This window comes from Callithrix jacchus, chromosome 15, assembly GCF_049354715.1.
Source record: "Callithrix jacchus isolate 240 chromosome 15, calJac240_pri, whole genome shotgun sequence".
NCBI classification, from domain to species: Eukaryota; Metazoa; Chordata; class Mammalia; order Primates; family Cebidae; genus Callithrix; species Callithrix jacchus.
This window is the reverse complement of record NC_133516.1, coordinates 84,921,347-84,946,629: the sequence shown is the minus strand read 5'-3', so window position 1 is coordinate 84,946,629 and position 25,283 is coordinate 84,921,347. Positions and strand designations below refer to the sequence as shown.

Genomic DNA, 25,283 nt, shown 5'->3' with positions numbered 1-25,283 from the left:
ACTTTACACCCTAAGTAGCATCAAGTACAGAGTTTTCAATGCAATAGGAACTCTATAAGTACTTATTAATTTATACATACATTTATGTTCCTATACCTACGGAATTCTCAGTGTAGTTCAGGAGCCAGGTTGTTAAGCAAAACAGCCAATAATCTAGTTTTAGGCAAGAAAAATCTATATTCAGGGAAAAGAAAGAGCATGTGGCTTGAAGGCCCACAGAGAAGGTAGCGCCTGAGATGTGCCTTGACATTCAGAAAGTCATAAAGAGGAGAAAGAATATTTTCCCTTCCCACACAGTGCCGGGGAAGGCTTGAAGGCTTTATATAATACATGTTTAGTATCAATGTCGAGCCAAAATATGGTAAGTACTGAAGAACAATTTTTCTAAGTCTCAGTTTCCTCATTTGTAAGGTGGAAATACTAGTACCTGTTGTGACAACTGACCATTGTCTTGTAAGCAAAGGAAGTTTTTAGAAGTATTTGATCGGATAATGGCACTGGTTTGTATTTCAGTGCTAGCATTTATGACCATTTTCTGGCTATGTATCCCAGGAAAGCTTTTTTTTTTTTTTTTTTTTTTTTTTTTTTTTAATGACACAGATCCTTAGTTTCTTGTTTGGTTTTTTTTTCTGTTTTTTTTTTTTTTTAATTGCATTTTAGGTTTTGGGGTACATGTGAAGAACATGCAAGACTGTTGCATAGGTACACAAGTGGCAGTGTGATTTGCTGCCTTCCTCCCCATCACCTATATCTGGCATTTCTCCCCATGTTATCTTTTCCCAACTCCCCACCCACAGCTGTCCCTCCCTTATTTCCCCCCAACAGACCCCAGTGTGTGATGCTCCCCTCCCTGTGTCCATGTGTTCTCACTGTTCAACACTCACCTATGAATGAGAACATGTGGTGTTTGATTTTCTGTTCTTGTGTCAGTTTGCTGAGAATAATGGTTTCCGGGTTTATCCTTGTCCCTACAAAGGACACGAACTCACTGTTTTTTATGGCTGCATAGTATTCCATGGTGTATATGTGCCATATTTTCCCTGTCCAGTCTATCATCGATGGGCATTTGGGTTGGTTCCAGGTCTTTGCTATTGTAAACAGTGCTGCAATGAACATTCATGTGCATGTATCCTTACAGTAGAACAATTTGTAACCCTTTGGATATATAGCTAGTAATGGGATTGCTGGATCAAATGGAATTTCTATTTCTAGGTCCTTGAGGAATCGCCACACTGTCTTCCACAATGGTTGAACTAATTTATACTCCCACCAACAGTGTAAAAGTGTTCCTGTTTCTCCACATCCTCTCCAGCATCTGTTGTCTCCAGATTTTTTATTGATCGCCATTCTAACTGGCGTGAGATGGTACCTCAATGTAGTTTTGATTTGCATTTCTCTAATGACCAGTGATGATGAGCATTTTTTCATATGTTTGTTGGCCTCATGTATGTCTTCTTTTGTAAGGTGTCTGTTCATATCCTTCGCCCACTTTTGAATGGGCTTATTTGTTTTTTTCTTGTAAATCTGTTTTAGTTCTTTGTGGATCCTGTTTTGTTTTTAAGATTAATCTAGGCAATGTGTGTAAAGCATTTAGCATCAGAAATACCTATATAAAAACACATTGAAAATGATGCCAAGTACATAATTTACAAGGCTGTTGATGTATTTAGCTGTAATATCTATGCTTTTTCTTAAGCAGCTCACAACCCTGTGTGTGCTCAGGGTGGTAGAAATCAATCTCCAGAAGATGAGTTATTTTCAAACTAAACAGTCATGGACATTTATTCTGTGAGAGACGTTGAGAAGCCCCTGGCCCAAGATTTGATTTTCTTTCTTGTCCCTGTTTTTATTTTTCTGTCTTTCATTATCCTTTCTTCATTTTTTTCTCTTATTTTCCACTTCTATTGAATGTTTCTTTCCTCATGACTTTAAATAAATAAAAACAAAAATGTATAGATAATTTTGTTTATGAATAAAAAGAAAGGCCCATATTCAAATATTTTTAACATCAAAAGAAGGTATTATAAAACATCAATTTAGAGTAACCAGCCTCAACATGTTTACAAATGATCACCACTTTCTACTCTCCTATGAAATTAGACCAGGACTGCCTCTGTAGAAAAATCATGGCCCAAATCAGTCCATCAACCAGCTACTTAATGAACATGGCAACAAACAAATGCTTTGACTATTAGAAATAAAATTACCTGAGCTCTCTTGATAATGTAACATTTTAGACAGACGCTCTGACTCTCAGGGTTTCTAAATCACCAAGGAGGGTATAAATCCTGGAACTGAACAATCCTAGGCTCAAGCCCTGGTTTGTCACTTGCTTGGTATGTAACTTTCAGCAAGTTATTGAACCTTTATGCCCTCATCCTCACCTGCAGGCTGGTGCCCATAACTGCCATTCACTGTTATATTCAGCAACCCTGTGACTACCTTGAGCCAGGTACATATGGAGACAAAACAACTGTACCTGTCCTCTGTGTGGGAAGAAGATATTGAACAATTTCAAAAATACAAATATGCGTACAAACAATAAAAGGCAATAAATGACCTAAAGTTGGGGTGGAATGGAATTTGAGACCCCGAACCTGCCAGGTTTAGTACTCACTCAGTAAACTGAGGAACACAGAGATTATTTCACTTAAGATACAATTATAAAACATATGTATATGTGCTTGTGTGTACATAAATGTATGTACACATACAGGTGTATATGTGTGTGTGTATAAAATGAGGAAAGTAATTTGGGTTTCAGTAACTCGTTTGGCATCCTTAAAACATTAATTTCCTCACCTATAAAATCATGAAATAAAAAAATATGGTTAGTACTTAATCCTGGGTCTGGCATAGTATACACCTCAATAAATATCAGCTATTATGAATTAGGTGTGACAAAATTATAAACGCAATCTCCAAGATCACAGGAAGGGGCTCTTCTACTCTGGCAGCTGATTAAAGGATCCCAGTGTGTCCTCACTTCCAGGCTGTAGAAAAGATGACAAGGTGTTTAGAGGGTATCAAAATAAGTGTTTGTGAAATCAGGCTGCTCTATGTGGTTTATTTGGCTAACACCATACTTCTTGTTTCGTATTCTTTGAATAACTTGAAGATCTTTAGACAGAATATACAAACTCTAGTTAGATACTGTGTCTATTATCCACTATAACCTCATACTCTTGTTGCTTCAATTACATTTCCTTTCTTCCTTATGAAGGTCTCATGATTACACATATAATGCCCTCGATATAGGTTGCTAAGTTCTCTCCAAGGGTCTGAATATCCATATTTCCTTCCCCAGACCAGAAACTCAGGGTTATATGAACCCCATATCATATCTGGGAAAGGCTTCTTCAAATTTGCTTTGATTATTCAGTAGGCTTGCAAGCAAATCGGAATTGTTCAACTAAAATCCCAGTTCTAAGTGAAATAAATCCTTTAGTATACACTCCCAATATATCAGCTCTCTGGACAAAACCACATCTGTTCCTCTTCAGTAACATTCTCATACATATTTCAGGAGGATTTTGATTTTGGAAATCAAGCCAGCCTATATGCTCCAGGCCATTTTCCCCTCCCTTTAGTCCATTTCCACAAAACTAGGTAGAAGGCATAATACCATCCTATTCAATGGCATATCCTCCATGATACTTTGCTTGGATCCATTTAGATTGCTAGTTAAATTAAGCTCCTCACAGATATGAAAGACATTCCTTCTTTTTTATACATTTTCTGAGAAAACACTGCCTTATGGGATTTTAATGGGAATGCTGGAAATAACTCTGAGTGAGAAAATGTCATATTAGGAATGATGATATGAGGACAGTTTACAGTTTCCTTGGATGACACATTAAAGACAGATCTGCATATGGTTTTCCTGCTGTCAAGAGTGCATGGTTGGGAATGCCCAGGGAAGGAGTCACTGCATGCCTGTTAGCAAGCTCTGTGCTCCCTGTGGATTCTGGTCTCAGCTGATAGGAGTCCCTAAGGAACACCATGCTGCATGCGGGTTGCAATTCAGCTTTGAAAATTACTTGCTCCTGGAGTATGAGATATGTGTGTTGATAAAGACACCAGTAAGTACAGCTGCAAACATACATAAGTGGATTTGACGTTGAATTTCATGTTTGAATAATGTTTAAAACGCCCACAGTGCCTTTTTCTGATGTCTGGATTTCTGATGTCACCAAAACAGGCATTAATGTAGGAACGAACAAGCAGGATTAAAAGATTACAGGGCTGATGACCTGAACTAGCTAAAAAAAACAGAATACCTTGAATACACATCCCATTAGATCAATGGTGAAGAAATGGATTGTTAGAAAAGCCAAAAAGATATAGGTGTCAAAAGCAAACAGTTCAGTGGTGACATGAAAACAAAACTCATAACATAAAAGTCAGAAAGGAACGAGATTAAATTTGAGCCTGAAATCAGGCTGGAAATATGTAACCAGAAGAACAGTTCTGTGGTATGAAAAGAAAGTCCTTGGCTATAATCTTATTTATTCTGAAGTTATAAATACATTATTTTCTCTACCTCAGTTTTATCATCTGTAAAATTGGAATAATGGCACCTGGGGGACAACGCTGAGGATTAGCTACTTAAGTTTCACTGCATTGTTTATTGTAATAAGTTCTTCAGAGACTAGCATAAGTATGCGGTGAATACAGAATGAGGTGAATAAATAAATATAAATAAAACCTTTGCATATGTAGTATATGTACGCATAGAAAATAAATGACATGAAACAGAGCAATAAAATATTTTCTTAAGTATAAGAAAAAAAAGAGTGCTGGGAAGTATAAAATGGGTCACTGTAAACGGGTAAAAATATTCCACATATCATATTGCCCATCAGCAAACATCTGATTTATACCAGCCAGATGCATTTTGAGTAAGCCTTTAATGTGTTTTTATATTTTTAAACATCAAGAAGATGATAGTCTGAAAAAAGAAGCATTTTGCAGTTGCCCAAGCTTTAGAATTATTTCCCAAAGAAGCATCTGGGCTTGCCTAGAGTTTGAAAAATATGTTGTCTTCCTTTCAGTGGTGATTATTCTAATATGTCTCATGACCATGTGATGTTATGTTGCCTGGAGTAGATGTCCCTGAGAATCCAAAGAGCCAAACTGCCTGTCTTAATTTCTTCCATGCCAATGCCCATGTATAGTTGGTGATATTATACACTGTTAGCTGGAAAATTCAACCCTGTCTGGGAGGAAAGTTTAGAAGAAAAGAAATATGAGCCATCTGATAAACCAGAGGGCATGCTGAAATTTTATTAGTGTTCCTAAGGCTTATTTAGTGTACTAGTACCTGTCCTGAACACTTTATTTTGCGCCTGGTACAACACATGATGGGTCATTGAACAGTGGGCAAACTTGGTACTCTCAACCATTGGGTCCTTGGATGTCTCAGACATTGGCTGGAAAGGTTTTATTTGGGACCACCAAGACAGTATGAGAATACTGTGTTCCAAACAGTTCCAATCAATTTTACTCTTAAAAGTTTATAGTTGAGTTGTTTTCTGGATGTTGTAAGTCAAAATAAAACCTGTTGAAATAGGGTATTTTAGGCATAATTGCTTGGCATCATGCTCTGAAAATTTGCAGACTCATGTCTATGAGCAAAACTGTGGGAACCTAGAAGGTTTACTGGGATAGGAGGGAAAAGGTGGGTTCCTTCAACTCTGGCAATAGATTTCTTGAATTATACAGTTACAGATCCATGCTTTATCAAATGAACATTTTTATAAATTGACTGGATTAATTTTCTGACTATTATATAGCCACAGTAACCAAAATTGCAGAACTAACAATTGATACACATGACTGACAATATGCTAAAATAATTATTTGGTGAACTTCTATGCACAAGTTGTTACTGTTCTTTTTTTTTTTTTTTTTTTTTCTAAAATTCCTGAACAGTTTTTTTCTTGTTTTGTCAGAACCAATTTCTAACTACTGAGTCTTGACACTTCTTGAGTCTTTCATTTCAACTTGAACAGTTTAATCAATTCTTTGGAGCTTCTTTTGTCTTCTTTGGCAAAAACAAAACACTTCTATTTTTCATTCTGTAACCATTGACTAAAAGATCCAGCATTTCCACTTGGATGGACTTAAGTTAGCTTCTCAAAACATTAGATTATTGTTGTTAAGTGTGAAATTAACTAGTTAATAAACTTAAGTTCAGAAGTTTCAATGGACTGAATAAAGGTTATCCCTCTAACAATGTTACATTAACTCATTTGGTTCTAATATACTTTCTTTAAGGGGAAAGACAGAGAAAAAGTATATTTCTCCTACTTAACATTGAGGCCCGCCCATAAGCCTGGTTACTTTTACAGAATCTCTTAGAAGCCTGTTAGGGAACAAAGCAAACAAAATGAACAAAACAAAAAACAAAACAAAACAGGGATTTCCAGCCCCTATCAAATGTAACGCCCATTCCCAGAGGGCTGTTTTAGGTGTGGGCTTCACTGTGGAGCTTGAGCGGCAGGCTTTAGTGTGAGTTGTCCCCAGAGAGTATGACACCAAATTGGTTCAGAGAGAGATTTCTAAGGGTTAGTTAAAGAACATAATATGGGTTTATAATTGTAAAGCTTGGTGTGACTCTTGTTTCTCATTCTTCTTCAACTATTTCTGAAACAATTAATATGTAAAACAGCAACACTGGAAAAATTCATTCAAAATGATCACTAAGGCATACAACTAATAGGTTAATAAGTAAGTGTGCAGTAACTATAAATAGGTGTCTGCGTATGACTCCATGATAAAGGGAATAAAAAATGATAATGCATACAAATACAGTTTACAACATGCATCATGGTTGCAAACATTACAATAAGCATTGCCTCTGGTGCTGCCATTGATGAACAATAATTAATGACCTTTTCAGCAGAACCACTCAGGCTATAAGACTCACTTTGTACCATCTTGAAAATCTTACAAGGTCCTTCAAAGTCAGGGCTCATGATCTACCTTGAAAATTCCCAAAGCACCCAGAAAAAATATTTTGACTGGAACAAAATCCCCACTAAATATATTTTGGATTAATAACAAAATTATGTGTGGCAACAAACAGATACACTAGCCTACTGATTCAAACAAGGGGCAAGGTGAGGAAGAGAGGGTGAGATAAAGCCCATAAAATGACATCACAGCAAAAAATGTTAAGATCCCTGTTAGGAGAAAAAGGACAAGGAAATGAGATTTCTACTATGGAGCAGAGAGATTGAAATGCTGAAATTTGACAGAAAGAAAACTGAACAATTTAAATTTGATTTTTCATAGCTTCTGTGTTAAAGGGCATAAATGTTCTTGAGAATGAAAAGAGTAGAATAAACATCTGTCAGAAGGATATGCAGCTCAATACAGGTGAAAAAATTGGGGAAAAAACTTGCTTTAAATGCTGTTGAATTTTGCTGCTGAGACAAATTACAACCTTGGTATACTGATAAACTTTACTATTAAAGAAAATTAATTATAGAGAATGTTTTTAAAGAAACAATGGAAAAGTACAAGTGGGATGTAGACCAAAAATAAGCAAATACTTAATTTTCTGAAGAGAAAATGTGAATTTTATGCACTAAATAATTTTGATATTAATTCTTAGAAAATAATGCAATGGTCATTAAGAGATATCATGAATTCACTATGAACAATTCAGAATCTTCACAGCTCCTTTTTCTCCATATAATTATTAATATTTTTAATTAGTGAGAAATATAGCAGGTATTTATTTAATCTAGATTTTAGCAAGGCACTTCCTATTATCCTCATCACCACTTTCTTGTTAAAAATCAAGATATGTGGACTGGATTGTAATAGTAGCTGTATTTGTAACTGATTGATCAATGGCAACCATAGCATACAAACGATAGGCAAATCAGTATTAACTAAGCATGATCTAGAAGCTTTGAATTGAGTTATGTTCTTCACCTTAACCTGTTCAATATTTTACAATAAATTCAGGCCAGGTGCAGTGGCTCATGCCTGTAATCCAAGTGCTTTGGGAGGCTGAGTAAGGAGGATTGCTTGAGTCCAGGAATGCAAGGCTGCAGTGATCCATGATTGTGTCACTCTACTCTAGCCTGGGCAACAGTGTAAGGCCCTTTCTCAAAAATAAATGAATAAAGAAACAATTCAACTAAGTGAATGTCATATTTGTACATAACACAAATATGGGAGCAGGAATCATCAATTGGCTGAGTAATTGAATAGGGTTTAAAATAACTTAAAATGTTAGAAAACTGAGACAAATCTAAATCAATAAAATATATTTAGATATGACGTTAGGCTTTGTTGGCAAATAAAAACAAAATTACACGTACAACTATGAAGTGAGAGCATACAAGAATAATAGCTGTGGGCCGGGCGCAGTGGCTCAAGCCTGTAATCCTAGCACTTTGGGAGGCCGAGGCGGCTGGATCACGAGGTCAAGAGATCGAGACCATCCTGGTCAACATGGTGAAACCCTGTCTCTACTAAAAATACAGAAAATTAGCTGCGCATGGTGGCGCGTGCCTGTAATCCCAGCTACTCGGGAGGCTGAGGCAGGAGAATTGCCTGATACCAGGAGGCGGAGGTTGTGGTGAGCTGAGATGGCGCCATTGCACTCCAGCCTGGGTAACAAGAGTGAAACTCCGTCACAAAAAAAAAAAAAAAAAAAAAAGAATAATAGCTGTGCCTAAGGGGGAAACCTGTGAACTTGACTCCTAATTTGATAATATGAGTTGCCAAAAAATCTGATACAAACTTAAGCAGCAGTAAACATCTAGGAATTATCCAGAAAGTGGGAGAACATAATTCTACTTTACTCTGCATCATTTATAGAATTTCTAGAGAATTATGCACAGTACTGAGTGTTGCAGAGATATAAATAAACTGAATTACATTCTAAAGAGAAAACTTCAAACCCATCACTTGAGACACTATGGAAGAATTGAGGCAATATGGCCTGTAGAGAAGGTGAACATTGATATTAGCACCCATTGCAAAGCAAAATAAATTTAGAAAACAATCCTTTCGGTACTGAGAAATCGTTTTCTCCTTTTAAGTTTTATTTTGTGCTTTAAAAGTAATTTTATTCCGATTATTAAAGTGAAATAGGTACACTGTAGACAACTGAGAAAATGTCACACTACATAAAATAATTGTGTTATTAATGCTAGTATTTGGTCTATTTCATTGCAGTTTTTGCATATATACTTCTAATTATACTGTATAATTTTATACACTATCATTTAGCATTGCATCATTAATGCTTTATTTCAAAAATTAATATTTACTTTCCCACTCAAGTCTGAAGATTTTGTGAACATGCGCAGAGAGATTGTGATTTTAAGTTCACTTTCAAAACTAAGTACAATGTAGAAGACTCTCAGATGCTGACCTAGATGCTAGGGACACAACAGAAAACAAAAGACAAAGAATTTTTGTGTGGTTTATATTTGAAGGTGTAATTGTTGAGAACAGGTATACAATGGACATGTAAGCAAATAAATGAAAACAATGTCTGATACAGTATATAATAAGGAAATTTGATTTGACAAATGTACCCCTATAAACGTATGACATTTGAACTGAGACCTCCATTACAAGAAGGAGCAAGCAATGTACAAATCTCACAGCAGACAGTTTCAGGCAGAAGAAACAGCAAATAAGAGAATCTATATAGGTAAGAATAAAAGGGTCAGTGTGGCTTGAGTTTGTTAGATTGGAGGAGGGCAGGACAAGGTGAGGTCACATAGACAGTCACGGTGAGGTCATGACAAGGGGTTTTATAGTATTCTGCATGCAACAGGAATCTTTCAGAATATTTTTGAGCATGAGAATTACTTTACCTGGTTTACTTTTGGAAAGTATCTTTCTGGCTACTGCAGGTAGAATGAATTACAGTGGGAACAAAGATAGCATTACGGAGAAAAAATACTTTAGTATTATAGTGAATAGAGACACCAAATACATGTTAGAGTTAAGATCTAGTTCCATCTGCTAAACATGAAAGAGTGACTTAACCTCTCTGAGCTTTGATTTCCTCCTGTTGGAAATGGGAAATATAATATCTACCTTTTGTAAATCCACCTTTGCAGATGTCTTATTTGCTATTTTGTTATATGGGTTGAAAATCTCAAATGACTAAGTAAACGTATGTTATCTTCTTTGGCATATAAAGTAAGCTGAAAATTAAAGGTGCCTCTAAAACCATTTCAGATAATCATGGGGTAATTTAAACTGTCACGTGATCTGTAGTTGAGGTATCTTGCATTCCATTCTCATACCTTTTAAGATCTTCAGTGAAAATAAAGTACTGGTAATTTTTAAGAATGATGACTAAATATAGGAACATGGGAGGAGAAGAGGAGAAATCTATTTTAGGGGATTAGACAATGGAATAATTAAAAACAATCCTTTAGTAAGCACAAATCACAGAAATAAATTATAGAGGTTAAATCCCTAAAAGTGAGCTCTAAGAAACCACCTTCCCTATTTAATTAACACTGAATAGTGCTGTTTAAAGTTGGCCACTTCATATTTTGTTGTATTGTGATTGATAACTGTTGCCACTGGAATACTACCCCCAACTCAGTTCTAAGGCTTTCTTGGGTAAGCCTGAGGAAAGACTCTGAAATACATATTTGACCATTAGGTAGCCATCTAATTCTCAGGTGGCCTGGCCTGTTCTTTGGCGCTTTCTTTTAGGGGCCGTGCAGCATCACTTCAACCCTTCTTTAGCGATTTGTTGGTTGGGCACATCTTGCCCGGCTAATAATGTGACTTCTTTCTCCTGACTACTTCAAATCCTTTTTTTGGAAAGTCAGGGAACAAATAAACAAACAAATCTATTTTCTACTTTCAGAAAGCCTGTTCCAAGGGTAGATTTAAGAGGTTCAATTGAAAACGCCTCGCCTATTAGCCAGTGATCTTAGAGATGACCAAACGTTTCTAAATAGCTTTGGAGGTCATTAAGAACATTATAGTAATAAGATTCAAGCTTTTATGTTAGACTATCTATGAAAATGAGGGGAAAATCCTATGTCTTTCAGTCTTTACCACTGTAATCCTGAGAAGTTTCATTCTGACACGAGGGTACTGCAATTTTCCACCAAAAGACCTGATTATATTTTCTCTAGACTTCTTCATATTTGTCTGCATGTTCGTATTGCAGAGTCAATAATGCCAGTGTACCTGTGTATGCTGCTGTGTGTAAACATGGGCATATTCATCTTATCACACCTCAATTTAGGGATATTTGACCCTATTTTTAAAAGAAGGAAATTATAATTATTTAAACATGACAATACCCAGAAATTGTACTTACTTTGTGTTCTTGGCCTAAGAACTAATAACGCAGCTAGAAATCTGTTAGGACAATTAGAAACCAGCCTGCTGTAATCTAAGTTGTAAACTGGCTAGAACGTGGCTGTGTCACATTCTTAACTCTGAAAAATGAAAAAAAATGTGTATAATAAACCTGTTCTCAGAATTTAAAATAACTTGCTAGCACACACATTTTAAAGGCTATGTATATGTAGATATACATATATTCTTTAGGTAAAAAGGAAAAATTAAAATCTGTTCACCGAAAAACAGATTAGAGGCCATAAAAGAATTTGGCACACGATAATGAGATTTCAGTGTAAATGACATGCAGTGATATTCTAATGTATCATGGCATCAGAGAAGACCCACAGCCTTTCCATGCAGACAAAAAGAAGCTTTCCATGCTGTCTTCTAAATGCTGAAGCCAAGAGTGACGTGGCCTTTTTGGGAGCTGAGGTTCAACCTTGGAGTTTGCTTTGGCTCAAATCCCAGGAATTGGACTACTGAGAGCTAAGGGCAAGATGCTGTGCCTAAGAAGCCACAGGAACGAACCAAGCCTCTCTCAGAGGCAGCAAGGCTACACAACCTGAAGGACTTAGGGGAAGGTTTTATTGTCCCCGGTGGAATTAGCATCACAGAAGGAAATGTATTAAGTACATGCTGTTAAAGAGCAGTATGTGATGTGCTTGACAGAGCATAAGATCCAGAGGCAGAAATGTAGGCTTAAGTCTTGGGTCTGTTACAAAGAATCCTAGCCAAATCACACATTGCCATTGGACATACAGCTTCTTTATTTTTATAATGGAAATAATAATAGTTAAGTTATTTCAAATGCTTACTACATTCCAGGCACCTGTGCTGTGAGGGTCATGGACATGCACCACTCCACAATGGTCTCCCTTCAAGAAATGAGAGCCTCCAGCTGCTACCCTTTGGGATCCATGGGTGCTTGTCCTAGGGCCATGCTTCCTCCAGGCTGTTCTCAGATGATGACTCACTAGGGATATTAGAATTGAGCTATTTCTTCCCATTGCAGAACACCACTAGCAGGTAACTTTTTATTTGGATTGCGTCTTTTTCAGAATTGTACTCTGAAGCTTTTCCAAACCAATCCTTTATCTGTGTGGTCCTTTGCTCACACGTGTCAGACCTACATTGCAATCTGAAGCCTCCTTTCACCTTCTCTGCTGTCTCCTCCTCTATTCTTCACATGTATTTTTCCCAATAAATCTCTTGAACAGTTCATTCCATCTCAGTGTCTGCTTCTTGAGTGCCCCAAACTGAAACACACAGTAAAGGACTGATATAATCTCATTTCCTTTTCATAACAAGCCTATAAAATTCCTATTATGATCTCCGCTTTACAAACATGGAAAGGAACAGAGAGGAATTAAATTAAAAATGAAACAGTTATTTCACAAGGTTGTGTGAATATCTAATGACGTAGTATCTGTGGAAGGGCTTTATACCTAATTTTTTTTTGTTTTGTTTTGTCTTCAGTGATGGGCAAAAACACAGAGTATCCATAACAGTTTTTTCCCCCTTAGGTTTCTACCAGTTTTAGGCACTTATGTTTGAAAACTTTTCTTAGCTTCCAAAGGTGTCGTGAGAAAGCAATACTGAATCTTTGTCCCACTCTTTGTATCACATCTTTTTCTATCCTTTGGGGACAAGGTAGAGTGCCATTTGCACATGTAAGTCAGGGTAATATGACATCCTTGACACAGCATTCTAATCTGCAAAACCAGAGTTCTATTCTCCTAAGCTCTCTAATCAATTTAATAATCAACAATTTACTAGTCACTAAGGAGGACAAAGCTGCAGGAAATAAGAGACTTTTGCTTCCGTTAATGTCCTTCCTAAGCATTCAGGCTTCCTGACAAAAGTCCTGGTATGCAAGTATGTAGTGGCCAGTGTGGATGGTCAACATATTCTGTTTTCCCCCTGCTAATTAAGCTTGAAAAAAGGCTAATTTTATGTTCTTTGGTGAAACAGAGGCTATCACTTTTTTCATAAACCAGTTTTCATAGAGCAGAATAATTTATTCATTTTTGCCACTTTGATACATCAATTTGATGCACCATTTTGCACTCTGGATACAACCTACGCTTCCTTGATCTCCATCTTGTTCTGGAGTACAGTTACAAGCTTGTTGAAACAATAGTTTGGACTACAAAACCAACCCCATTTCTAGAGACAAGCGAGCAATGTCCACAGAGTATGCATAGATGGGAAGTTGTGAGGCAGGCATCATTCTCAAACCCCTAGATGTTAAGAAAAAAAATTATTCAGACAATCTGTAGTATTGCTTTTACTGAGATACGGGAAGGAAGGGCCACAAAAAGCTATGGGAAAAGAGGACAACCACGGTGGGCCTGAGCTGAGAGTAGCACTGAGAGCTATAGGGTAGAAGAAAGTGCCAGTGAACAGTGCCTGAACATAACCAGCAGTTGTATGCATTCTCTGCAGATTCTCCTTGAATGTGAATAGTCAGAGAAAGCAACAAGGATGGAACTGTTGCATCTGTGGAGTTCCCAGTGGTGTTTCCAAGGAGATACACTGAGTAGACCAATTGATGAGTTTGGAATCTTGTGGGAGTCAAAAAGCCCATCTCCTCAAGCTGACTGAATATTGGCCTCTAACAGATTCAGCAATGTCAGAGAATTCCAGGGAGCTTAGAAAGCTATCAGGGAAAAGTACCTCCTCCTCCCTACTAATTCTGACAGCTCCTGCCTCTGACTGAGATGCATTCTTCTGAATAAAAGTGCCAGCTTGCCTCTCCCACAGGGGCGGTAGGCAGAAGGAAACCAAGACCCCTGTGTGGGTCTTACAGACTTCTCCATTTGTTTTCATTTTGCCAACAGACACTTCTATTTAAACTTCTTGGAAGGATATCTCAATAACATCCCTTTGCTGAGGCCCGGAAGACAGAAGATAAGAATCATCTGCCCTCTTCTCTTCACTCAGTCTTCCATCCTGTTTGATGACACAGGGGCTACAAGGCCTTTGACAGAAAGAACTTGTCTTAGGTTCTAATCAGTTTAACAAATAGGAGAGACAGCTGCTGAGCACTGTCTAAGTGACACTGGTAAGTATGCATTGAAGCGATTAGCTCACATCCATTTATCAAAGTAAGGCTTGATAACAGACCAAAAATTATATACACACTCCAAAAAATAAATCTCTGGCCCATCGTCATTTTGATTCAAATCAGTCTTCTGCAAATCCGAATACTGCATACCCTTATGAAACAGATCTTGTTTAATATCTACCAAGATTTCTTTTAAATGAGGCTTTGCCATACTTTTTTGGCCCAATTCTTACAAGTCATTTTGTGATTACATGATCAGTTAGGTAAACATATTGCCTTTTCTCTGCTACTCATTTCCATATGGGAACATTTTCCCTAAGTACGCTCCTGGTTTCTATTCATTCCTTCATTTACTTCCTCTGGGAGGTGGTATAGCATACCTGATGGTTAAATTTGAGAAGAATAATGCTGTTGGCCCAGATTCACTCTTCCTTTTTATGGGAAGGGGCCTGTCAACTGAGACCACAGGAGACGCTTCCTCAACGTCTCCTTGCTATGAGTCCTGCAGGAACCCACCTTTGCAGGCTGCTCAGGGATAAGACTACCTTACCCAGAAGGGGTGAGTCTCCTAAGTCAAGGGTTCAGTATTTGCAAAGCCACGTGGCCAACAGACCCCAAAATACAACAAATAAGTTAGTAATTATCAGTACTAAGATGACATTTTGGCTTCTGTTTTTCCTTCTTTTTCTTTTCAACTTGTTCAGAACCAGGCTGAGAAAAAGAGATACTATTGACTGTGAGCTTCTTGAAGAGATAGATAATTATAGTATCAGTAGTCTTACTATTAAGTGACTCAAATGTCTGTTATATTCTTTAGTAATGAACTCTCTAATGAGGAAAACTGTAACTCACAAACATGAAGATAGTGGGGTAGGTACAAGGAGATATTGATCCCTGGGTCAGTGTGTTCCAAAAATGGAAAATCAGGTGATACACAGGAGTGTTTTTCAAAGAAACAAATAGAAGAATAAGATATTTAAACCATACACCATTGTTTTTTAGGAACTTTAGGTGAACTTGTCGTGAAGCCCGGTAAATAAAGTCGCATCTTTCATATATAGTCTCACACATACACACTGTCTTACTCATTAGTCAGATAAGATTGCTGAAAAATAGATAATATATGTGAAAAAAACTCTTTGTAAATTAAGGTGCTACAGACTATCCATATATAATTATTATTACTATTGCTTTTATGAATGCTCATATTCAGAAGAAACCAAGAAAAATTGGTGGAAGAAAACCAAATAGAGAATGTAGCAAAATGATGAATCAAGATTGGAAGGGTTGTTTTTAGTACTTCAAAGATGTTTATTCTTTGGCAAATAAAAATTCCACATAAGTTTTCTGATAATAAAGGTATATAGTATTATAATTTGGTATTTTGTATTTACAGTAATTTGTAGGGATTTTAAATCACACTGCCATACATATGTTTGTTGTGCAATGTATATTTGGTTATGAGGAAACATGTTCATTTTTGGCACATTTCACCACAGATGTGCCTATTAGCAGTCTTCTGATCTGTCAGTTTGTGCCAGACATATGCAAAGAGTGCCAGTGACCCTCCCAGATATGATACTTCTATGCTTATGAGACACAGACAAAATGAGCCTGCACCTTACCTCTCTATGCAAAAAGAACTGGACAGACACACAACACAGTGTTAAGAGGAGAGAGCCCTGGCCCCACATGTGAACCAATGTGGGTACTCAGATGTCATACCCTCATAAAAGGGTCACTTCTTTGTGTCATTCAATTATTTCAAATAGACAAAACACAAACACCAGTTGAAGTTATCTCAACCAAAGAGTTTCATAGCCCACCCGAGGCTGAGTTCTCAGCAAGTACCTGCAGGAAGTATATACACCCTTAAAGTCAATTCTTCCAAGCTCTGGAAGCAGTCAGACTCCTGAGTGCTTATGGAATGGAAGCCACCTAAGTCTCTAATCAATAAAAAGTAGTTCTAGGAGTTTATTCCTCCCCATAGAATACTTACTTCATTAAATACGTCTTCATTTATTTATAATTTATACTGCCCTGCTTTCAAAAAGGATTCCAGAGACCAATATGTCCACAAAACTGACTTATGTCCAGTTCCTGGTTCATTTTGACCCCTATATAATTTTCTCTAATTGAAAGCTTTTACTGAAATGGATAATATTGATCACTTGCTTTTGCATAAACAGAAATTTCATATAATAATAATTTTATGTGTTTTGTCAGAATCTTAACTATAATTCCATAATTGTTTATCTGGTTACATTTCTTGATGTATATGAAGGAAAATGATAACCCATTAATTAAGCACTGTACATAAAGTAATTGTGTCTGGTAACCTCTCTACTTTAGAAATATAAATACATGTGTATGCATTTGTGTGTGTGTGTGTGTGTGTGTACCTATAACACTTTTGTATTCTGAAAAGCTTAAATGTTCTAAGAAATCAAGATTTATAGGAAAAGAAAATTTCGTCTCCCAAGTGAATTTAATGGCTGAATTTTTATTTATTTTTACTTTAGATTTACATATAAATGAACTACCAAGCCCCCTTCTATCAACCCAGAATAAAATCTGGTTTTAGCATACGCAGTCCTATGAGACATGGTTAAAGGATATCAGAAATAGATAGAGATAAAAGAAATCAAGGACCATTCCTCCACGATTCTCCAAAGACAAAAACAACAATCGAAGAAAAAAGAGTGAGAGAACAGATGGGCTGGCAGAGTTTTGCTTTCTATGTGACATTGTGTACTTATTATTCACATGAGGACTAATTTATAAACCCAGATAGTGTTTATAAACTACACTGTCCTAATGGAAATGAAAGCATTAATACAACTAGAAGATTCTTTACTTTCCAGGTTTTAATTAAAATCACAGGCGTTAAGAAGCAAAAGTGTCTTCATGGAATACAAGTCTAATGAAGTATTTCCTTGCCTAGCACAGAGCTCTGTGTGCAGTCCCAGCTTGCTGGCAACCAACCACTGGAAAATCCAACCCGCTTGTAACTAGAAGAGCTCTCTGAAAATTAGAAAAGCAAATCATAGCACTTTTTTTTTCAAATAAATATAGTTGCCAAGTCAGAGCTAGGAAAAACAATAGCAAGTCATAAATTAAAAACGCACACACTCACAACCTTAGAACATGTTACGTTAATTAGCTACCTAGAGCACTAGAGGCAAATGTGTTTGTTCTATGTGCTGAAGAGAGGGAAAAGTCTCAGCTCAGGAAAGAGGAACGTGGAAACATGGTAAAAACGATCTAAGTAAGAGGGGAGAGAGAAAGGAAACAAGAGGAAAGGGCTGAACGAGTTTTGCTACCAGATGATGGTGAAAAAGACACAGAAGCCTAGGAAGAGACTTTGATTAAAATGCCCACCATGTGACATACTCTTTCTTTTTGCCTCTTAAAGGTATCATCTCGTTTATGCATAGGCAAACTAAGGTTGTGGTAGAATTAAACTGTCTTCCCTATAAATCAGACAGCAAAAGGGAACAGTGAGCTACACACACACACACACACACACACACACACACACACGTGTGTGTGTATATATGTGCAGTTACCAGCTGCTTTGTTTAGTGATAATGATAATGATTGTTAATGATGACATAAATGATGACGGTATATGCAATATATTAAGTACCAATGATAGGTAATATGCTAGGTGTTTTACAAGGATCATTTCTAATTCATAGAACAACTCTGGGAAGTAGGTGTTATTTACCCCTTAATAGTATGTACATATACATTACTGTGGATGATACGACTATTGAGTGACAGCCTGTATTTGAAAAGAGCTCTTTAAAATAACAGGATTTTTATTTTATTTCATTATTTATTTTGATACAGGGTTTCACTCTGTTGCCCAGGCTAGAGTGCAGTGGCGTGATCTCCACTCACTGCAACCTCTGCCTCCTGAGCTCAGTGATTCTCCCACCTCAGCTTCCTGAGTATCTAGGACTACAAGTGCACACCACCACGCCCAGCTAATTTTTGTATCATTTGATACAGACGGGTTTTACCATGTTGGTCAGGCTGGTCTTGAACTCCTGACCTCAAGTGATCCACCCGCCTTGGCCTCCCTAAGTGCTCGGATTACAGACCTGAGGTACCACACCCGGCCAAGAACTGGGTTTTTAAAAACAGTATTCTGGTTGTCCTTAAAGACTAAGATACACACACACATAATATATATATTCTTATCCATATTCATATATGTATGTATGAAGGGGATGGATGTGAGAAGGAGCTAACATTTATTGAATGTTGTCTTTTTCCCAGGCACCTGCTGGGTTCATATTTTATTTTAACTCAATTCTCCAAATGTCTTACAAGATATGAATTTATCCTTCTTTTTTGTGGTATGTTGGAAACTGATGCCTTGATTTTTAAGAATTTTTGTCTAAATTCACTAGTAAATCGCACAAGCTGTATTTGAATCTAAGTTGGTCTGACTCTGAATAGTACTGACCAAAATAAGTATAATTCAGGCCATACATGAGTCACATATGTGATTTTAAAGTTTCTAGTGGTCCTGGTATACAGCTATGCACACCACAACCGTAGTCAATTGTCACCTTCTCCTGGTTCCTGGGTTGACCCAGAATCAAGGATTTTATTTTCTAGTGATTATCGGTATGATTCCTCTTGACAACCTTATGATAGCTCCATGTAAGTAGGCAAAGTTGAGTAAGGAGTGAGTTCTCAGCGCCCATCACTACTGCACTTTCTAAGAATGCACACAACAGCTCCAAAGACTAGCACGGTTTCAGACAGGGAAACTAAGCCCGCAGGGACAGATGTCCTCTTTACTGGCCTTTGTCTGTGAAAGGCATTTTTCTGTTAGTTTATTTTGCCCCTCCAATCAGAGAGATTAAATTCATATGAGAAACCAAGTATACACCTATATATGCCAACTACATTGATTTAAAAATATATCCTTTCATAATAGAGGAGTGAATAAAATTACAGTGTGTGAGATTGGGAGTTAGTGCCACAGAGATGTGTAACACTGGCTGCTATCACGATGCAGTTTAATAACACAAGCATTTCTCACTTCAACACTGCTACCATATTCCTAGAAGCATTCATTCTAAACACCACATAGACATCCTTTAAGAAAATAAAGACTGGCCCTTGATTTGCTTGCAAATTTAAGGTGTTTTATATTGGGGTTCCTTAAAGCAGCATGCATTTTCTAAGAAATATGTGGGCAAAGGTTAGATTTACCCTAATTTCTTATGACTATAGGCAAGAAGAGTGTACATTAATTAATTACTTGTCCATTAATCTAGTGTGGTTGTTGAAAGGATTAATATATCCAGACATCTTTAAAGATAACCATAGAAAGACATTGATTCAGATGAGTGGCCAGAATAGAAGTCTTATTCAAATATAGCCACAGTGTGTTCTATGCAAGACACACCAAGCATAGAAATAAATGTTACTTGTCTTCAAGGATTTTTCATTTAAAAATGGATACACCGATTATAAAAGCATTAGTAAATAATAATTACATACACTTTTCATTCTCATGTTCTTTGTATATATGTTTCAAATTTCCTAGTCAATCTTACTTTAAATGTATTGACAGACCATAACTTCAGTGCACCATTCTTTATTACCCACCCAACATATGCTTTGTGAGCCTAACTGGCTATAAATAATAGAACCGAATTTTTTAACAAGGCACGTATCTCCCTAACCAAATCATAATCCTTTATAATATGCTCGTGTTATATCATTATAAAAGTAATTAGACCATTTTACATTTCTCTTTTGATATTGATTTAAATAATTTAGTAGACAGTCTTTGGAATTTTTAGTGATTTTTTAAAATCATATTTTTAAAGTAAATAAACTATCATGCCTTTACTTAACCCCTAAATATAGTAGGTATTATGCTAAATGCTTAATAGATATTAAATCATAATTTAACATTTTCTTTTTCTTTTTTTTGGTGTGCACTTCTATTCAACTGATCTCAAGTCAGTGTACAGGTAACTGCTGGCTGCCTCTACCACTCCCAGGGAGACCAAAAGCCTTCATACATCTCAAGTTGGGGGACAAAAATGGGGCAGCCACAAAGGCTAAAATTTTCAAAATAAAACAAAATGAAAAAGTATTAAGGCAAAGATTAAAAAATTTTTGCATTACATAATTTACATGAAAGCAATGCTATTACCTCCCCTGTATGGACACGGGAGAGTACTAGGTCATTCTCTTTAGAGAGAAGTGGGGTGGCTTTTGGGAGGGTAAGGGACTTCCTGTAACAATGTATCTCACGATATTTGGAATGACTATTAAAAAAAGAACAATATCCAATCAAAGTCCTTGGCCACATTGTAGAACTTTGGGGAATGCTCCATCCAACTAACTACTGTCACCTTCACCATTTCAGTTTTTAAAATCCTGAGTCAAGCCAAAAAAACAAAACAAAACAAAACCAAAAAACAAATAAAGCCATGCCAAACTCATCTTGTATTCTGCGCAAGTTAGGTTTTGTCAAGAAAGGGTGTAATGCCGCTAAGTCACAGCCCACTTAGAAGCCTTTGTAGTGGATGACGGAGGGGCCAGACTCGTTGCACTCCTGCTTCCTTATCCACATCTGCTGGAAGATGGACAGTGAGGCCAGGATGGAGCTGCCGATCCACATGGAGCACTTGCACTTGGGAGGAGCAATGATCTTGATCTTCATCGTGCTGCACGCCAGGGTGGTGATCTCCTTCTACACCCTGTTGGTGATGCCAGGGTAAATGGTGGTGCAACCAGACAGCACTGTGTTGATAAACAGGTCTTTGCATATGTCCATGTCACACTTAATGATAGAGTTGAAGGTAGTTTCATGGATGTCACAGGATTCCATGCCCAGGAAGGAAGGCTGGAAGCATGCCTTGGAGCAACAGAACTGCTCATTGCCAGTGGTGATGATCTGGCCATCCAGCAGATCATAGCTCTTCTCTAGGGAGGAGCTGGAGGCCTCTGTGGCCATTTCCTGCTCAAAGTCCAGGGTGATGTAGCAAAGCTTCTCCTTGATGTCACACAGGATTTCCTACTCAGCCACGGTGGTAAAGCTGGAGCCACGCTAGGTGAGGCTCTTCATGAGGTAATCAGTCAGGTTCCAGCCAGATGTCCAGATGCAGAATGGTGTGGGGGAGGGCATAACCCTCATAGATGGGCACAGTGTGGGTGACCCTATCACTGGAGTCCATCTACTAGGGTCCAGTGGTAGGGCCAGAGGTGCACAGGGACAGCACAGTCTGGATGGCCATGTACATGGCTGGTGTGTTGAAGGTCTCAAACATGATCTGGGTCATCTTCTCAAAGTTGGCCTTGGGGTTCAGGGGGGCCTTGGTCAGCAGCACAGGGTGCTCCTCGGAAGCCACACGCAGCTTGTGGTAGAAGGTGTGGTATCAGATCTTCTCCATGTCCTCCCAGTTGGTTATGATGCCATGCTCACTGGGGTATTTCAGAATCAGGATCCCTATCTTACTCCAGGCCTTGTCACCCACATAGGAGTCCCTCTGACTCAGGCCCAACATCATGCCCTGGTGCCTGGGGTGCCCCACGATGGAGGGGAAGATGCCTGGGGGCATCATCACCCATGAACCCGGCCTTGCACATGCTGGAGCTGTTGTCCACAATGAGTGTGGCGATATCCTCATCCATGGTGAGCTGGTGGCGGGTGTCGACAGGTGGTGGAGTGGTGAGTGTGAGGCTCTGTGCTGGCAGAGTGGACGTGGTCTGGGTGGTCAACAGTTTAATTTTCATAGAACCCTATATATCACTATCTCCACTTTACAGCTGAGAAAACTGGGAATCAGAGATATTAACCAAAAGGTACAAGAATACACAACTGGTAAATGGCTGAACCAGGCTATGTACCCCAGAACTCCTGAACTTTCATATCCAGAATGTTCTTACAATGAGAAAAATGTGATTTTGAATCAAGTCGTGAAAAAACCAAGAGTGGCCAACTTGGGTAACACTATTTGGATCTAAAAATAAAGGATGATTTTAAAATAATAAGTTTTCGTTGTGATTCTTAAAATAATTCTATTCCCCTGAAAAATTTTCATATGAGCAATATTATTATTAGAATAATGACATAAGAATCTATAATAATCAGTTCTATGTATATATTCTGGTTTACTCATTTAAGCTGTATTCTTGCTGTTTTATAGTCTTATCTTTTAATTACTTGAGCTGAGAGGAGGTTGAGGGTTAAATCTGAAGTTCCTGAAGGTGCATCCAAAGACATGGGCCACCGACTGTCTTCCAAAGGGATACCTGAGCATTAATATGGGCAGATCACGCTTGAGGAGCCCAAGGGAGTAGCAGACTATCAAGGCATCATTGTATAGCAGAAGAGTCAGTAGAAAAACTAGGAAGAGACCATTTGCAGTCTCTTTAGTTCATGTCCAGGATTCACTTTCTATATGCATAAGATAGACTAAAGATGCCCAATTCACACTGGTCCTGCAAGGATCAAAAGAAAATAAGTGGAAATCCTATGAGTCACTGTCTGACTAATAGGAGCACAGAGTGTTTGTACCTCTCCTTCCTCTTCACTGAAGCTCATCCGAGTCTTGAGTAGGAAAAACTCTCGGTAAGGACAAATGCAAAATACACAAACGGCTAATCAACACTCAAGAGTTAACCTGTGCAGATTGAGAACTCATATGAATCTGTGAGATTAAGGTTTCTGTTGTCTATAATTTAGAGAAAAATGGAAACTGAACCAAGGATCAGGGTGAAGAAAATGAACGGTGTCTTTTCAGAGTGGTATAAAGTGCTCTGATTTTCTTTCATAGCAAACACAGCCAGGATAGAACAGTAGCACACATGTTCTCTCTCACACACATTTCAGAAGACAAATCATGTGATTCGGTAACCACTCACATGTTCATGCAAATGAATGCCAAGCCAGTAAATTCCTCAGAGAGTGTACAATGTCAACAGAACACTTGGCTACAAAAGTTTTTGTTGTACACAAAGATGTCACTCTCTTTACAACTGTGCCTCTCCAGATATGTTTTCCCAGAGGAAGACAAACCCTAAGTAGCAAAGGTGGGAGGAAGGGACTGAACAGGAGACACATTACTAGTGAGACCCAGAACAGATGACAGATATAAATGGCTTTGGGAAAACACTTTCTTCATCTTCCCATTTCACACTTGGATGGCTTCAACAGTTTTATGGACCCTCCCAACCCCTACCCCACCTCCTGTAAATGTTTTATGTAATGCCGGCCTATCATTGTGCTTGCACGATAAACATGACAAGCATGCTGCCAACATCCACCCCAAGAAGGGACTGGCAAGGCCACAGCCCGAGCAAATGGATGGGAATCACGTTAACACACGCTTCTAAGGTAAATCAGAATAGAAACATCAGACAATAAGACACCGATTCTCAGACATTTTGTGCAGGAGCTGAATCTACTATTGCTACTGAAAGGACTGTGGACAGGGGAATGCCTGTCACAGTTACAGATTTTCTGGTGGGTGGGATGGAGGTAGGAGTGACAGAGCCACCTATCAGCCATACCGGAGATGATTGATGAGCCAGAAAAAACAGGCAGCGAATTCCAGCCTCTCTCCAGAATCCATTTGTTATTTCCGATCTCTCTCTGTCTCTGTCTCTGCCTCTCTCACACTGCAGCTAATCACTGGTGATAGATGAGGGTAGATATTCACTCCTTCCTTCAGGCACCCAATTGCATTTTCTCTTGCTTGTCACCAGGTCTATCATCCATTTCTCAATGAGTCCTTTACACAAATAAGAAAAGAGCCATTCTCTCCCTAGAACTGTTAATGCTAGTCCTGAAGTGTTGAGAAAAAGGCAGGAGAAAAAAGATCAAAGTATTTTTTTGTTTTGTTTTACTCATAAAGGGACAGAAGAAAAGCATTTCCAGGAGAAATGCACTGAGTAATCAGTGTCGAGTGCTGAAGGGGAAGTACAAATAAAAATGCAACAAAATTGGAGAGCTGGGAGTAACATGATTTGGCAAGAGTCTAGCCCTCATCCCTGTGTCCCCATTTGAATTGGACATAGTTATTCCAAATGGCTCATTAAGGCAGCCCAGGCACCAGTGTAGCTGGTGTTTACAGGACCTTGTCATTTGCATATTTCTACTGATGACCCACTCAAATAAAAATGGACAAATTTTGGTCATATCTCATTTTCATATCTTCAAGAAGTATAAGCCAGTGAGTAGAGTTGTAAAATTAAGGCTGTAAGTGATGTGTGTGTTAACATGATGGGGCTAGAACATTCAGTACTTCACATTGGCTGGGATTCATTTAGAACCAAGCACATGGTGGATGCTCAAAATATTGGATCCAGCATCTGCATGTGAGGCCAAACAGCTTCACAAGAAACAGCCAAACTGAATATTTTGGTCCTAATATATTTGGCTATGCACATGAGGAACATTTTGGATCAGGAGCTCTATGATGTGAAGACAGGGACATTGCTGAACATGATAATGGTGATGTAAACAAAAATAGCCATGATCACAGTGATAGCCACAATAAATACAGACTTGAGTAATGTGACCCATCAGGGCAATCTCTTCTTAAACAAACTCCTTTAAATTGACTTAAAAGATTAAGTGACCACCTTTCTCAAAAGGAACTCTGTTTTATACCTTGGAGCCTTACTAATGGGAACTCCTATTAACTAAATTAAAATCTGTCACCTTTGCCAAACTATCTTGTTAATAGATATGTCGGGACCAGGTACTGCTATTTGAAGAAATCTGTTATACATTAAAAGAAGGTATTCTTATATTTACATACAAGTTTCTTGGTCAGAAATGCATTGTTGAAAGAAACAGGGAAAAAAGATTTGG

At 37.9% G+C, this 25,283-nt stretch overlaps 1 long non-coding RNA gene and 1 pseudogene across 2 annotated transcripts in view; both read right to left on the bottom strand.

Moving 5' to 3' along the window:
* The window catches only part of LOC144579603 (uncharacterized), a 300,086-nt gene that overhangs the window by 69,921 nt on the left and 204,882 nt on the right, over nucleotides 1-25,283 (bottom strand). The gene's annotated exons all lie outside the window — the stretch shown is intronic.
* LOC128929776 (actin, cytoplasmic 1 pseudogene) lies at nucleotides 16,923-24,100 on the bottom strand (annotated as a pseudogene). The gene has a single exon (XR_008476890.2). The product of XR_008476890.2 is annotated as an actin, cytoplasmic 1 pseudogene (transcript).